Source organism: Cydia fagiglandana, chromosome 5 (genome assembly GCF_963556715.1).
Source record: "Cydia fagiglandana chromosome 5, ilCydFagi1.1, whole genome shotgun sequence".
NCBI lineage: Eukaryota > Metazoa > Arthropoda > Insecta > Lepidoptera > Tortricidae > Cydia > Cydia fagiglandana.
In genome coordinates this window covers 19,983,229-20,000,000 of record NC_085936.1, presented here as the reverse complement: position 1 = coordinate 20,000,000, position 16,772 = coordinate 19,983,229, and the positions used below count along the sequence as shown (strand labels likewise).

Genomic DNA, 16,772 nt, shown 5'->3' with positions numbered 1-16,772 from the left:
GCTTACACACAATTACCGAGCTGGATTCCAAATTTCATCCTTCTAGGTCATCTGGAAGTAGGTTAGGTTTAGGTACTATATGTCAGTCACAATAAAAAAGAAATTTGTATGGGGACCTCCCCTATTTATTAACTTTTTTTTGTTTTTAGATTTTTCCCTACGCTTACACACAATAACCGAGCTGGATTCCAAATTTCATCCTTCTAGGTCATCTGGAAGTAGGTTAGGTTTAGGTACTTATATGTCAGTCACAATAAAAAATGTTTTTTTTTGTATGGCGACCCCCCCCTATTTTATAACTTTTTTTATTTTTAGATTTTTTCCTACGCTTTCACACAATAACTGAGCTGGATTCCAAATTTCATCCTTCTAGGTCATCTGGAAGTAGGTTAGGTTTAGGTACTATAAGTCTGTCAGTCAGTCTTAAAATTTACGACTTTTTGACCTTCATATCTTTATAACCGTTTGAGCTAGCTTCATGAAATTTGGGCTTCTAGATGTCCTTATGGATATAATTAAACACACGTAGTTTTATGTGTTTACGTTAAAGATGTTTTGAGTTATAGAAGGATCAAAAGTGGCACCAAGTGGTTCGTGTAATATTACACTTGGCGCTGGCTAGCCAGTTCCTTTGCTTGAACTTGACTTGACACGCTGCCGCGTGTCTAGATTAGATTTTCCTGTTGCCCTCAGACCAAACTTCGTAACTTGGCGAATCGAATTTTTGTTTAGGGGACCGAGGAGACTTGATCCTAGGGGAGACTTGGTCCTTCATCCCCTAAACCAGCGGTCGGCAACCTTTTAGCAGCCAAGGGCCACATAGCAGTTAAGGAAGTTGACGCGGGCCGCACTTTTGTTAATATGTGTGACTTTATCAGACTTTGTTGTTTGACAATATTACATACACAATAGCCAGGGAGGCTCGCGGGCCGCAAGTGAGAGGTTCGCGGGCGGCTTGTTGCCGACCGCTGCCCTAAACTATACAGTTATATTTAAAAAATATAACTAAAATAATTATCAATTTTAACTTCTAACAAAATCAGAACATTATAGCGATTGGATGGTTTTAAGATAGTTAAAAAGTATTTTTAGGGTTCCGTGCCCAAAGGGTAAAACGGGATCCTATTACTAAGACTCCGCTGTCCGTCCGTCCGTCCGTTTGTCACCAGGCTGTATCTCACGAACCGTGATAGCTAGACAGTTGAAATTTTCACAGATGATGTATTTCTGTTGCCGCTATAACAACAAATACTAAAAAGTACGGAACCCTAGGTGGGCGAGTCCAACTCGCACTTTTAATTTGTTGGCAAATAATTATGGTTTTATAATTTAGGTGACCTAAGAAGTCTCTTTTTGGATCAAGTCTCCCCTTCAATGAAATATTCAGTGGGCGAGTCCGACTCACACTTGTCCGATTTTGACATTTAAAATTGCCACTTCCAACCTAGGTTCTTTTAATTGTTTGCAATAAATCTTTGGTTTGCTATATACTCAGAATAAGGATTACTTACTTAAAAATGTGTAGGTACTCACTTTTCATTCAAAATTTATAGCGAGTTTTTGACAGCCTATACAAAATTAATGAGGGAAATCGTCCCAAAACTGACAAAATGTAAGCAACATTGACATCTATATTTACAGCCACGGGACTGTTTCGCCCGAACAAGGATTTATCGTCCAACCTGACCGAAGGTGGACCCTTTTCCACTTCCATTCGCAATTATTTCCAACCGTTGTTTTGATACAGATCGAAATTTATTTTGAGCTGCGTAAGGGTAGGTAAGTAAATCTTTTTGCAATTAAAAATGTGCATAGTCTGTCATGGTTTTATGTAAAAATGTTTTAAATATGGTTCTGTGCATGCATTTTTGAAAAATCATAGACATATTTTTTTTAAGATTCGATTGGCGTTTTGCTATCATATATGTACGTTTGTCATATCATATTACTAGGCCCCAGGTATGCGAATTAAATACCTACATGTCATGTATTATACCGAACACCTTGGCAACGCCTAAAGAAGTAAAGATGGCGGCCAAAAAAGTGGTATGGGTAACTCGAGGCGCTTGAGAAAATCAGAAAAGTTACAAACTCCATAACATTTTCTCCATAAAATTATTATAGATCGAGTCATTAAAACTTCAGGGTAGCCTTTAAGAACGGTATTTAAATACCTCTCTTGTCCTTGCCCATATTCCCAGTTCATCTGGGGTCGGGCCTCCTTGTGCAGCGGCGCCAGGACCTTCTGTCCCGGGTTGTCATTGGCGAAATGTCTTGGGCCTTTAGATCCCTCTCGACAGTTGACCACCACGTGGCTGGTGGCCTGCCTCTTCCCCTGGGCTGTGTTTTGATGTTGAGCACAGTCTTTACAGAGTAGCTCTCCTCCCTTCTCATTACGTGGCCATACCAGCGGAGTCTCCCTTCTTTCAGCTTGTCGATTATTGGGGCTACCTTAAAGGATCCTCTGACGTATTCATTTCGGATTTTATCCAAGCGTGTTACCCCACCTGCCCATCTCAGCATCTTCATCTCTGCCGTATGCACTTGTTGTTCGTGCTTCTTAAGTGCAGTCCAGCACTCCGAACCATACAACATGACCGGTCTTACGGCAGTCTTATAGATTTTGCCTTTTGTTTTAATGGGCATTCTGGTATCGCAAAGTACTCCAGATAATGATCGCCATTTCATCCAGGCTGTGTTGATCCTATGGCTTACATCTTCATCGACTCGTGCATCCGTTGTCAGGACCGACCCGAGATACTTGAAGCGAGTGACTCTGGGTATTGCGGTATTTTCAATGTTTATGTTGCAGCAAAGCTGTTCTGTTCCACCCAGGTCACACTCCATATATTCGGTTTTTGTACGGCTGATTCGCAACCCGTGCCTCTCCAGTTCCCTGAGCCAAATATCCAAGGTTTTCTGTAGTTCAGCCGCCGTTTTCGCTATAAGCACGATATCGTCCGCATACAGCATACACCAAGGTATTTGTGCTTGAAGGCTTCTGGTGATGTAATCCATGCTCAAATTGAATAGCAGAGGACTCAATGCCGAACCCTGATGGACGCCAACTTTAACCTGGAATGGGTCAGTTATACCAGCTGGACTCTTAATCTGTGTGGTTACGCTGTGGTACATGTCTCGTACTAGCGAGACATAGGTTTCAGGTATGTTTTGAGCTCGCATAGCTTGCCACACCAGTTTCCGAGGGACTCGGTAACGGTATTTAAATACCTATCCACTTTAGAATAAGAATAAGAATAAGAATAAGAATGGTTTATTGCCACATACATGAAAATAACATAGAGTTAGAATTACTTACATAATAAAATACAGCCGTTAAATTATCAAATTATACAGAGCAAAAGGTGAGAAGATTTTTGTATTAGGCAAAGAGTTCCAGTCTCAGCGTGTGCCAGGCCTAGATGCCCGGCGCTGGTTTTCAGACCGGTCCCAGACTAAGGACGGTCGGAGAATGTTACATAATTTATGACAAATTCAGTACTTTGGTGCTCGTTTAAAATTTTTAGTGACTTTTTTAAAAATTTTATTTTAAAGTTATATCCCGAAAATCCGAACCGATACGAGAAACTTTCACAGTGAAAATAGTTGTGAGAATCCGCGGCGGAAAATTGAGGTCGATTTATATCAATTGTACAAACAGCAATACTCGTCACTGTCCGTCGGTGGACCTTATGCCTTTTGTAATAAGGTTTACGAACTGTAAGTTAACAGTGTGAGCGATGGTACTGAGCGATTACCGCCATTGTTACCACATTTAGAGGGTTCGATTCCCGGCAGACAGGCGATTATTTACCTATTAAATTGTTCGAATGCAGTTCGTATTGTATTAAAAATAAAAATGAAGTCCTCTTTCAGTAAAATTTCCCATTTACAGTCTAGTACAGTCAACTGTATGAGTTTGAGTAAGTTATCTACACCCATATTTTTACACTTGACTGTACCTATTTCCCCTCCGTGTAGGCCGGTTACCAAATACAAATTTAGAATTTCCTGATATAATTCCTGATTTCTGACGACGATGGGGGAGGGGTCTAGCCGTTAGCGATGGCCACCCGATTGAGCCGACAGCCGCGTTTTATTAATTTTAGTTTTATCAAATTTATTATTTCACCGGGTGACAAGCAAAAGTCACTAAGTACTATCAAAAAATTAAAGTAACAATGCACTTTATTACACTTGTAACACCGTTTATTGTCCAATAATTTCAATTGTGTTAGTTAGTGACTTGCTTGTCACCCGACGATTTGTATTAATTTAACTAAATAAAAAGGTACTTTATAAAAAAGAGTCTATCAATTCCAAAAAATTGTGACATTTTCGTGTTCAGACCCCATTCCTGATAAATGGCCAAAATTCCTGACATGTCAGGAAAATTCCTGTTATCTGGTAACCCTATCCGTGTGGCAAAGTCGTGGGACGCCCTGTATACATTTTAATAGTCCAGTCCTGGGTACAAGGTTCAACTATGGCCCACTAGTTCAGTTCAATAAGTACGTAATTAAGTACCAAAACCGATGTTCTTATTCGTTTTGCCCTAGTTTTAACTATAATTTTAAAAAATGTATCGTAGAATCGGACTCCTCGGACTTATTGATTGCATAAGTATTACTTTACAAGAAAATCGGTATCGGGAGCTTGGAAAATAATGCAATTAGGAAAGTCCGTATACGTAAGTAGATAACCGTCGACCTTAGATTGTGCGTTTTGCGCACTTACTATAAGTAGGTATACATCGGTCAAACGGTTATAAAGATATGAAGGTCAAAAAGTCGTAAATTTTAAGACTGACTGACAGACTTATAGTACCTAAACCTAACCTACTTCCAGATGACCTAGAAGGATGAAATTTGGAATCCAGCTCAGTTATTGTGTGTAAGCGTAGGAAAAAATCTAAAAATAAAAAAAAGTTATAAAATAGGGGGGGTCCCCATACAAAAAAAACATTTTTTATTGTGACTGACATATAAGTACCTAAACCTAACCTACTTCCAGATGACCTAGAAGGATGAAATTTGGAATCCAGCTCGGTTATTGTGTGTAAGCGTAGGAAAAAGTCTAAAAACAAAAAAAAAGTTAATAAATAGGGGGGGGTCCCCATACAAATTTCTTTTTTATTGTGACGGACACATAGTACCTAAACCTAACCTACTTCCAGATGACCTAGAAGGATGAAATTTGGAATCCAGCTCGGTAATTGTGTGTAAGCGTAGGAAAAAATCTAAAAATAAAAAAAGTTAAAAAATAGGGGGGGTCCCCATACAAAAAACCTGTAATACGCGCTAAACAACCGGCCAACGGTGTGTCGTTGGCGGCGCGCGGCACCACATAATTAATACAAAGAACAGAAGTAAAAAACATGCAGCGGAAACACAAGAAAAAACATTAAATCTCAATACCTGCCTAGTTTTGTTTACAAAAAGTATTGATATCCCATCAAAAACATAAATGTAAAAAAGGAGAGCCAAGTTCAATACAAAAATTATGCTTGGCTGTGGGGTTCGCCGCAAAAAGAATGGAGATCTAAATGAGTGCCAAGTTCTATGCAAAATCCAAATATGTATTTATAGGAACAAAATAACATTATAAACAAGTATTAAACTCTATTTCTTTGCTTTATTGGATACCTATAACAATTGCTGTTATTTAAAAAAAATGTGAGATCTTAAAGTAGGTTAGATTTGGCTTGGCCAGTTTTTATCAGAATTACAAAATATATATGTTGAATAACTTTATAAAATGACTGATGTAATGAAAACTGGCCAAGTCAAATCTAACCTGCTTTAAGATCTCGCATTTTTTTTAAATAAAAGCAATTGTTATAGGTATCCAATAAAGCAAAGAAATAGACTTTAATACTTGTTTATAATGTTATTTTGTTCCTATAAATACATATTTGGATTTTGCATAGAACTTGGCACTCATTTAGATCTCCATTCTTTTTGCGGCGAACCCCACAGCCAAGCATAATTTTTGTATTGAACTTGGCTCTCCTTTTTTACATTTATGTTTTTGATGGGTAGACATGTTACTTAAATATACTATTTTCAAAATTACCTACTTCTATGAGCGTACCCACTTTTACCCTATTGGGAAAAAAAGAGAAAGTAATGAAGACAAAACGGGACACAAAAGTGGTGAAAAGGGGACACCCACTTGATAAATCGTTTCCACTTCTTTAGTTTACTCAGTTTTTGTTTTATAATCTGTTAGAGAAATGAGCCGGACAAAATCTTTGTTGTTGACGAATTTAACGAGTCATTATTATCAACCGAGGGGCGAAAGAGTACGTAGAATCGGTAGAATAGATAAACGCTGACGTCGTTGACCTTAAAGATTGTGGGATGTTTTATAGACGTTTTTCCCTTGTTAAGGTGCGTTGGGATAAGTGTGAAATCGGGATAATTGCGAATAATTCAGTTATCATCTTCCAATATCATTTTCTTGCCCTCTATATTATGGCTCCTCTACACGATGGGCCAACGCCGGCCACTCCAAGGGCCTAAATGCGTCCCTTGGAGTGGTCGGCGTTGGCCCATCGTGTAGAGGAGCCATTACACTCTGTCCCATTCCCCGAACCGCGGTTATTTTCCGTCTCGTTCCTATTCCCGTTTTGGTTCCTTATTCCGTTTCCTGTCCCGTTCCCGTTCCCAATCCGATTTTGATTATTTCTCCAACTCGAACTCCGACTTCCACTTTCCGACCTCCGAGTCGAAAAGCTTGATCAGAAGAAAACTTACTTACTTACTGTTTTTCCCGTACGGTTCTTTGATTTTCGAGAAAATGCTGTCATCTCAGATTTACCAGAAAATGGATGGATTCAAATTCCTATAAACAATGCATACGTCTATAGTGAACAAGATTGATTTTGGAACTTAGTCCACACTCACCACCAATGTCCGCAGTCCTGCCAAAAAAGAATTTCTTTTTTGTTTTTTTTTAGCAAAAATATATAGGTACTACAAATTAAAGTTCATACTCATAAGTCTCATAACAAGCATTAATTTTTCGATTTATTTTCACAAGGGTGAATTATTATTAAAAATAAACCGTGAAGGCGTCTACCATACCAACTACAAAACTAGTCCACATTTACCCCAATGCACCTTACGCTACGTCTTACGTAGGCGAACAACGCGCGAACGCGGCGCGGCGCGGCGCGGCGAAATCAATCCTTTGATGCCCATAGAAGTGTCCTACGTAAGCGATCTCGTTGCGAACGCGGTGCGGCGCGATTTGCACGCGAATGTCAGGCGGCGCGGCGCGGCGCGGCGCGGCGGCGGCCGCTTTCGCCGCGCCGCGCCGCGCCGCGTTCGCGCGTTGTTCGCCTACGTAAGACGTAGCGTTACTACTTTGATTGGGAGAGACTGCTATATATTCAATCACTGTTAGGTAAATAAGCATAGTTCATGTTCAGTCGAGCACTGAACTGCTGTGCTAGCGATTCCATTTAAAAATGTATTTCATGAACTTTAAACTTTTTATATTTCTTGCGAGTATTAGTTTTATTAATTGTGTTACAATTGATGCAGTAACCGACAAGGGTGAATGGAGTCTTAAGCATGAGATTTCTATCCCAATTACCATTAAAGACAAACAATACTTCTACGGCTCCTGCGGAAAACATTGGTTCATCAGAGAGCTGCTGGATGATGGAATAATGGGCCCGGAGACTGATGCAGGTGTGTGGGAACACTTTTACACTAAGGCAATTTCATTCTCGCTAGAAGAGGATCACGACGGGAGAGGCTTTCTATACCTTATCAGTGACAAAAATACTTGGGTCATTCACGAACTGTCACCTAGTGGAAAAATTGGCGAGAAAACAGACTCTGGCTTATTGGATTCGATGCCTTCAGTGATATTCCCATATAAAATATATGGCGAACATTTTATCTTCCACCAAATCGATCATCATTGGTCTATTTATAAATTAAATTCGGGTGGTAAATTGGGTTCCAAGACGGACAACGGCAGATGGAACAGCATCTATAAGATCGGATTCGCATATTCACATTATGTCTATTTTTTCACTGTCGATTATAACTACTACTTTATTCAAGAATTACTACCAAATGGTAGACTGGGTCAAGAAATCATTGCAGAAAATTGGAAAGATAAACATGAGTCCAGTTTCCCATTTAGTATGAACGGCAAATTCTATTTTTATGCTTTAAGTGACAAAAACAATTGGTACATACGAGAATTACTGACCAATGGAAAAGCGGGTTCCGAGAAGTCGGCAGGCACTTGGCCAGTATATCACTCAGTGTCTTTTCTGTTCCAAGTTAAGGGAAAACAATATTTGTATGGTCTGCATGACTATTATTGGAGAATTTGGGAAATTGTGGAATAAGAACTGATGGCTCCAAAGAAACCACTAAGAAGAATAATTATGTTATAAACTACGTTACTTACCTGAATTTAGAATATATGTTATGTGCAATGCCATACAAAAACGTAAAAATGATCTGACAGAGGATGAGGAATATACAATAGCACGTAGTAGAAAAAGTAATATCACAATATTCTGCAAATTTAGCTCCTAAAATGCTGATATACCCGTCTTCAGCTGGATACTTATTTATTACTGATGATAAGATACGTGATAATTTTGATGCCAAATAATATGTTAGAAGTAAAACGAATAAACACTCAAGTGATAAAACCATACAGAAACAATATCTCGGTGATTGCAGTCTACTCTTTTTACGAGATATAATAACCAGTTTAAAAAGCACTAGATATAACACAATTCAGGTAACAATACCATATAGCAAGGTAACGTTCATGGTAACTTTGTAGATTTAGCAATAAAATTGGTTTTAGATAGTGTAATAATATCCAATCGTAGGTATATTGGGATTTAGAGTAGATAATTATTTTCCTACTATATGTGAATTATACATATATGCTTTTAGTTTATTTTATTGATTCGTTCTGTTTAATTTAGTTATGGTTAGGTTAAGTTGTATGGTTATGTAAATTGTAAAGGAGTGTTTCTTTTTTTAATAAAAATTGGGTATTGTAAGTAGGTATGTTTTTTACTTTTTTATTTAACTTACATGAGCAAACAACTCAAAATTGACATCAGATTATTTTGCCACAAATGAGAATAAAAAGCTACATTCTTATCAGTCTTTGAAGTACAAAGAGAGCCTTTACGGGCATTTAAAATAAATTATTTTACACCAATGGGTGTAAGTAAGTACCTACCTGTAGGTATATCGACAAATAGAGAGTGGGGTTGACAACTGTCAAAGGTTTGCATAGATGGCGCCATCTTAGCTTGCCCCTTTTTCTATGAGATTTGGCTTAAAAGGCTGGCATCCAGGGTATTAAAAAAACAAAAATTTGACATAATTTTAGGGATTGACGGGGCAAGCTGTGATGGCGCCATCTGCTAAAAACTTCAACCGACCAACCCCATTTATGAAATTTTAGCGCCTGAATATTATTAATTGCGATCATATGCGTTATTTTATTAGTTTAAGGTCAAACAGATCACTATTAAAAACCCAGGCGCTATAAAATAATTATGTATGAAGAAATCGTGATCTTCTTAGCTTCGTAGTCAGAAATTTACCACGGCTCACTTGAAGAACCTGGATTCGGTTCCGGGTTTGGCAACCTAATCCCAAACATTGGCACAGGCTCCAGTTTTTGCGAAAGTAAAGACTGATCTTTGAACCTTTCTTCGAAACTTTCAATTTTGTCGCTTTTAATACGTAACTAGATACGTCTAACCTAGAGATATCTTTTAATATTATTTAAAACAGAAGTTCAGCACAGTGAATCCTTAGCTATAGTTAACGTGATAGTTGCAAGCGTTCAAGTGTCGAACTCACATTCAAATTTTTATGTTCGCGCATTTTTCAGCTGACATATTGGTTAGCCAAACAATAATTCAAGGAGAATTCCACCGAGAATGACACCGATCTGATTGCCCATACTGGCCGGATGAATCACTCACATCTGTTAATTTAAACGATGAACGTATCGAATTTCTGTACACAACCGATAAACAATAGCACAATGCGCTATAGAAATACGTTATTAACATGCAGCTTGTCTTTAAAACCAGACATTTACGGCAAGGTCGAAATTTAATCGTCATTGGTGTAGGTAGAATTTCCTTTTAGCCAACTTAACTAGACCTACGCCTCCCCTCTGCGAGCAACAAATTTAAGCGTAAAGAGGAACGTTCGTAAGAATTGCAACGGTTCTTTATAAAATTGCGTTAAACGTGAAATACCGTGCGAGTTTTCATATAAGTGTAGAACGGGGTATGCGCCGCTTGTGACATAAGAACGGTTTTATATTTGAAATTTTATTTTTTTAAGTTCTTTTTCATAGTGATTTGTGTAACCTGCCAGTGTTTTTAATGAAGTTGCCTTTTGGAATTGTTGGTTGGTAAGCATTTTATTTTTTACACGACTGCCCAAACAAAAGGAGTGTATTGTTTAAGTTTTATTGAGGTTATGGCCGTGCCTGTGTACGTAATATAGCAGCTGAAAACATCGGTACCTTTCTAACCAAGTATAATGTAAGCTCAAAAATCTTGAAACGTTGGTTGACCCAACTCTTGATAAAATAAAATCAGTAGATAGATGTTATACTTATACATAAACTTACGTTTTAAAGACAATTAAACTTTTACTTTTTACGACATAACTAATAAATAACACCTAAGTAAACAACAAAGATCATAATACGGACTCTCAGCACACTGTATTTAATAGGTACCTAGATGAGCTATTCAGGGCTTAAATTATTTTGACTGTTCAATACGCTGCTGCTATATGCTGTGAGATATCCATGTGAAGAAAATCTTAAATGGCGTAGCAATTCCTACATGTATGTATACCTACGTGTAATTACGGGGTAAAATAAAGGCGCTAAATGGCATTTATTCTCGTCAATGTAATCGTCACAAATATCCCTATATTATCCCCGTATTACGTAATGTGCAAACAAGGAATTAAATTTCTGTGTCACTTTGTACATTGTCAGTATTGTCACAGTGACAATAATAAGATCCCTAGCGGTTTCATACTGATTGTCACTGTGACAAGGTACTTGAGGAGGTACTGTGACAAGGTACTTACAAGGAATTGGCACACAAACCAAATTCCTTGAACAACTTAACTCTGAGATCTTAGATAATTGGGTTGGGTAACAGATATTTTGTGCACACACTAATTCAGCGAAATCTCATATTACCAATGTAAAAAGCAGCTGAGCATTTTACAAATATTTTAATTTCTTTTTTTTTTACGCCTATACTGCCCGTTTCATTTCGATTGCCATTATTAAAAAGATGAATAATATGTGTTAGATTCGTCAGACTAGCAACACGATCTCCTTCGGGCCGCAGAATATGGTTATCTACTAAAAAAATATAAGTAATTACTATTAATGTACCTACCGACTATGGATTTGCCAACTAGACGACTGATAGTCTTAAAAATAAAGAGGCCAAAAAACTTAATTTTTAACATAACTGTCAGAGATACGAATATGTCAGACATTTGAGCTGATTACGAATAGCAAGTGTAAACATTGTGTATCTGTTAGTTAGTAGGTACCTATAACTATAATTGTTTCTATACGTAATATGTAGGTCCATAATATGATTACAAGCATGCAACTTAAATATCAACATTTGTAACGCAAACTAATACAGTACTAGGTACTACCGTAAGTCGGGCAGTACGTGGTCAGGGCCAGTGGTCACCCATACACCGATCGAATGCTGCTCTGAAGGGTTCAGTCCCACCAGGTGGGTATTACCCACCTGTCCTACAGGGTAACAGGCAAAACTCCCCAGGAACGCTCGTGTTATACATGGGGTTGCTACTACACCAACAGCTACTCGTAGGTACAAGCTGCTCTGCGTTGACTGGTTGGACTGAGGAAAACCAGCGGGCGATGGATGGTGTCGTCACATTCTTACGCCTTACCATTTGTAGTAGGTATATCTTTCTCATCACGGAACAATGGTGTTCCGGACCTTTGGGAGGCGTTCGCGGAGCCGAAACCAACATGTAGAGGCCCTAATGTAAGATGTAAGGGGTACACCGAGCAGATGCTGCCCTTCCCCGTCTCATGAGACGCACGCAGAGGCAGCACCCGTCATACATTATTAAATATTATGGTTTGTTCATACTGTACTTTTGACGCATCTATACCAAATATGAGATCAGTATTTCTATGAAAATAGTCGTGATTGGAAATACTCGACTAATCGCAGCTTATCGCTACACATTGGTCACACACATATATGCACTACCAAAAGGACACATGTTTTATATTGATCTCATTTCACAAATATTTCACGATATTGAACTTTAACCTCATATTAATAAGAATCAAAATGATAACCTTTGTGAATTGCATAACGGGCGCTGTGATATAAATACAACCTTTTTGAACACCGCAGATGTGAAAACACTTTAGTCATAAAAGGTCTTTAGTGCCGTACATTTCTTAGTACAATACGCTCTTTTATCTTTATGATTATGTAGGTATGTTTAAGATCGAATTCGTTCAAGTGAAAAAACACGTACCTACCTATTTCCTATTTCAATAGGTGATTAGGAGATGCATAAAAAATAGAGTAAATACTGAGTTCAAAATTTATGACCAACACGTGCCTATATATATGTCGGCGGCCGATCGTAAGATCAGGCATATCGTGAAATTCTTAGGCATATCGTGAAACGTAAAAATCTTTGACTCGTTCCCTGGGTCGACGGAGCGTCGCTACGCGGGGCTCCTATCCCTTCGGGCATCTGAAGCAACCTAACGAACCTATCTTACCTATATATTGGTTTAATGTGACTATCCTCAAAACAATACACAGGAACATTACGATCTGCCTGATCTTACGATCGGCCGCCGACATCTATAAAGCCCCATTTGGACGGATCAAGTACTTGCAATGCGATTTACGGTATTCGGTCGATCGACTGAATTCACCGTAATCTGATGTAGTTAGCAAAGTACCGAATATTGCATGCGAGTTCTTACACCGTCTAAATGGGGCTTTAACATCATTATACATACATGTTGACATGTAACGTATTTTTAAGTTTATACCGGGTGTGGCCTGTAATATGAGCAAAAAATTTAACTGTAGGCTGTACTCCTCATACTGACCAACATTTGTTCAGCGACTTTTAAAAATAAATTGTGGTTTGATTTTTAATACACTTAAAAGTTTATTCCAAGACGCAATGTATTGCGAATTTTGTTATGTTTAAGGCGTGACAAGCAACGTCAATCAAAATGATATGGCGTGGCTATGGCGTCCATTGAAAATAATATTTATTTTGTATGAAAAATAGGAAGTCTAAATACTTCATAATTTTTTAAAATTGTTGAACCAAAGTGTCACCGTTTGAGAAGTCCAATCTATGTTTTCATTATTTGCTCATGTTACAGGCCACACCCGGTATATTTGAATGTGACATCGTTATATTTTATCTATGGGTTGGGTACCTAGGTACCTACCTAATTTTGGTTGGAATAAAAATTTTGATTGATTGATTAAGTAGGTATATATATCAGTTGATGCGCATTTAGCTTCCCCTAATGTACCCCCAACGATCATCACCATAGGCAGTCGTACGACTCATATGTTCCTCATCCAGCGATTTTCAGCGAATAGTTAGAGACCAGGGTGCCTAGCCAAGATGCCAATCGCTTGCGCCGTATCGAACGGTCATTTCTTTCTATCACTTTTCCCATACTTTTCCATATTAGAGCGACAGAGAGAGTTCGCTACGACGCAAACGATCGCCGTCTTGGCTAAGCACACTAACCATGGATCCACCTTGTTGGGGGAATTTTTTAGCTGCTTATTTCTGTTCGCGATCACCACTCAAGAAACTTTCAACCACAGTGACCATAATCATACGAGCATTATACCGGATGTGGCCTGTAATATGAGCAAAAAATTAAACTGTAGGCTGTACTCCTCATACTGATCAACATTTATTCGGAGACTTTTGAAAATAACTAACTTCTACTTTGATTTTTAATACACTTTAAAGGTTATTCAAAGACGCAATGTATTGCGAATTTTGTTATGTTTAAGGCTTGACAAGCAACGTCAATCACAATGATATGGCGTGGCGATGGCGTCCTTTGAAGTTAATATTTATTTTGTATGAAAAATAGGGAGTCTAAATACTTCATAATTTTTAAAAGTTTTGAACAAGAGTGTCACCGTTTGAGGAGTACAATTTATGTTTTAATTATTTGCTCATGTTACAGGCCACACCCGGTATAAAACAGAATTTTAAGTAACTTTCGCGCAATGACAAAGTAAAACTGGGGAGTAAGTACGATTCCTATGAACCGAACGGAACTATAATTATGTTTGGTCTACCCGCAAAGAGTAAAATCATGCTTAGAAACAAAGTATTTAAGTTTTCCTCTTTTCCCTTATTTGATGGCCCGTTGGAAATTTTCGAAAATTAATAAATTTCCACATGGAAAAAAAAATTCGCAGGACATTTAATTTTAAAGTTAATCGATCCCAATACAAGAAAAAAAAAGTGTCCCTAAAATTTACAAACAAATGTTCGTTGTCCGTTAAGGTTGGCATAGATGGTTGTATTTAAAAACGTAACCAAACCAGGGACCGTTACCGGTATTCTGACTACAGGTTATTATTGAGGTATAACCGGTGTAATTTGAATTTGGGTATTTATATCACTTAAGCTCCGAATAGAGGTATTCGAATACCGGTATTCAATAGTGTTATCGGTTTAGCCAATTGACAACAAATACCACTATTTGATAGTTTACTCCTAAAGCTATTACCGGTAATAAGTAAGTGCCAATACCGGTTGTAGTAGTACCACGATTCGTTCCTTCGCTACTCGTCAAGGACGTTGTCCGGCCCGCTTGTAAAGTTGTAAATACTTAAGATTCGGATCTTAGAATGCCCGTTTTCATGTTGCTGGTGAAATTAGATGTTAGGTGATGATTTTGACGAATACATTTTTAATAGCGTTCATTTGATTCTTTTAATTGTTTTTTAATTGTTGATTTAATTGTATTTTATTATGTATGTAGTTTATAATCTCAAAGATATGAGCGCTGATTAGACGTGCGCGCCGCCGCCATAAGGAGTACGCGCGCCGCCGCCGCCGCCGGTAGTTTAAAATTCGCGCCGAATATTTTTTTATAAGACAGTATTATGCAGCGTTAAAATATGTAATAGGTTATAGTCCGATAAGAAATAGTTGAAAATTATTGCGGGCGCCACTTCCTACGTAACTCTCACATTTTTGACGTAAAATACTTACTTAAAAATGGCAATAATTACGTACTTACGGAATTTTTCTGGTTATATAATTGAATTTCTACTATTTTATGTCGCACCAACACCATACTAAGTCATTATTTGTCTTATTACAACGTAATGAACCAAATAGATAAAAAAATATTATTACGGATTTTTTTTCCTGTGCGTTCATCAAGACATCAAGAGACAGACCCGATTTCATTTAAGAAAGTTCTTACGAAAATATTGATAAAATTACATGCATTATTGTATACCATTGTTCAGATGTTGCTGCATCCTACGATACCCCGCTAAGTTTGATTTAATGTTAATAAAATGACGCCAATGACTGGTAAAATTTTACCACCTACGAGCTATAAACTTTTTGGGAAAATATAAAAATAGTAGGTTTTACTTTAGTTCATAACATAAGTTGACATTATCAGTAAGTGTATTTGTAATTAAAAGCAATTATTCTATATTAATTTAAAAAAAAACATGATATTGACAAAAAAAAGCCTTATGCATATAAAGTACTGTATATTCGGCAACGTCCAAAATACTAGACGTCTTTTCATTATGCAGCGTATCTTTTTATTTACACCGAACCTGGCAACATCCAACATATTTGTCATACCTATGTTTTTTTCGAAACTATTATAAATAGATTTTTTTCATGATTTTTCTACAATAAACAACCACATACCTAATAAGATAATAACACCGAAAAAATGATACTAACACAGTTTTTTAAGATTTTTTTCCCTTGTCGATTTAAGGGTTAAGCATGACTTTTCATTATACGTCTTAATATTGAAAAGTTGAAAAATTCCACGCCGCCGCCGTGGATTTTTTGGTGGCGCGCCGTTGCCCAATTATTTTCGACCAGCGCGCACGTCTAGCGCCGCCCGATAGGCATTTAGCCGGCGACGGTTCGCCGGTCAAAATTGGTTGGCGGTGGCGGCGAATCGGCGGCGTAGCCTTGAAAACTTGGTTTATGCGAAGAGAATTCAAACCTTTTAATTTCAAGGATTATTTATTGAATTATGGTAGGAAAAAAGTTTTTCATGCCATGAACTGTAGATAAGCAGCACAATGAACATCTTTATATTGTGAGGTTACTGTTAATTGAATTTATCACTAATTCACTACACCTTATAAAACAAAGTCTCCCGCCGCGTCTGTCTGTAACTATATGAATGTATGTTCACGATGAACTCAAAACCTACTCAACTGATTTTCATGCGGATTTCAGCTATCAATAGAAAGATTTTTGAGGAAGCTTTAGTTTAGGTGTACAATTTGTTAAGGTTTTGTGTTATCCGTGCGAAGTCAGTGCGGGTAGCTATAGTCAAATATAATAGTTATTATACAGGGTGTAATTTTTTACGTGATACAAAATATGTTTTTCTAACTCCATAAACAACTAGCAATTGAATGCTCCTACTCTCGTTGA

At 37.7% G+C, this 16,772-nt stretch overlaps 1 protein-coding gene across 1 annotated transcript in view; it reads left to right on the top strand.

The window, feature by feature from the left end:
• The first annotated feature begins 10,141 nt into the window (after positions 1-10,141).
• Positions 10,142-16,772, top strand: part of LOC134664624 (aminopeptidase N-like) — a 38,798-nt gene continuing 32,167 nt past the window's right edge. Inside the window, exon 1 of the mRNA XM_063521355.1 lies at positions 10,142-10,431. The gene's annotated coding sequence lies outside the window, so the exon portion shown is untranslated. The remainder of the gene's footprint in view (positions 10,432-16,772) is intronic.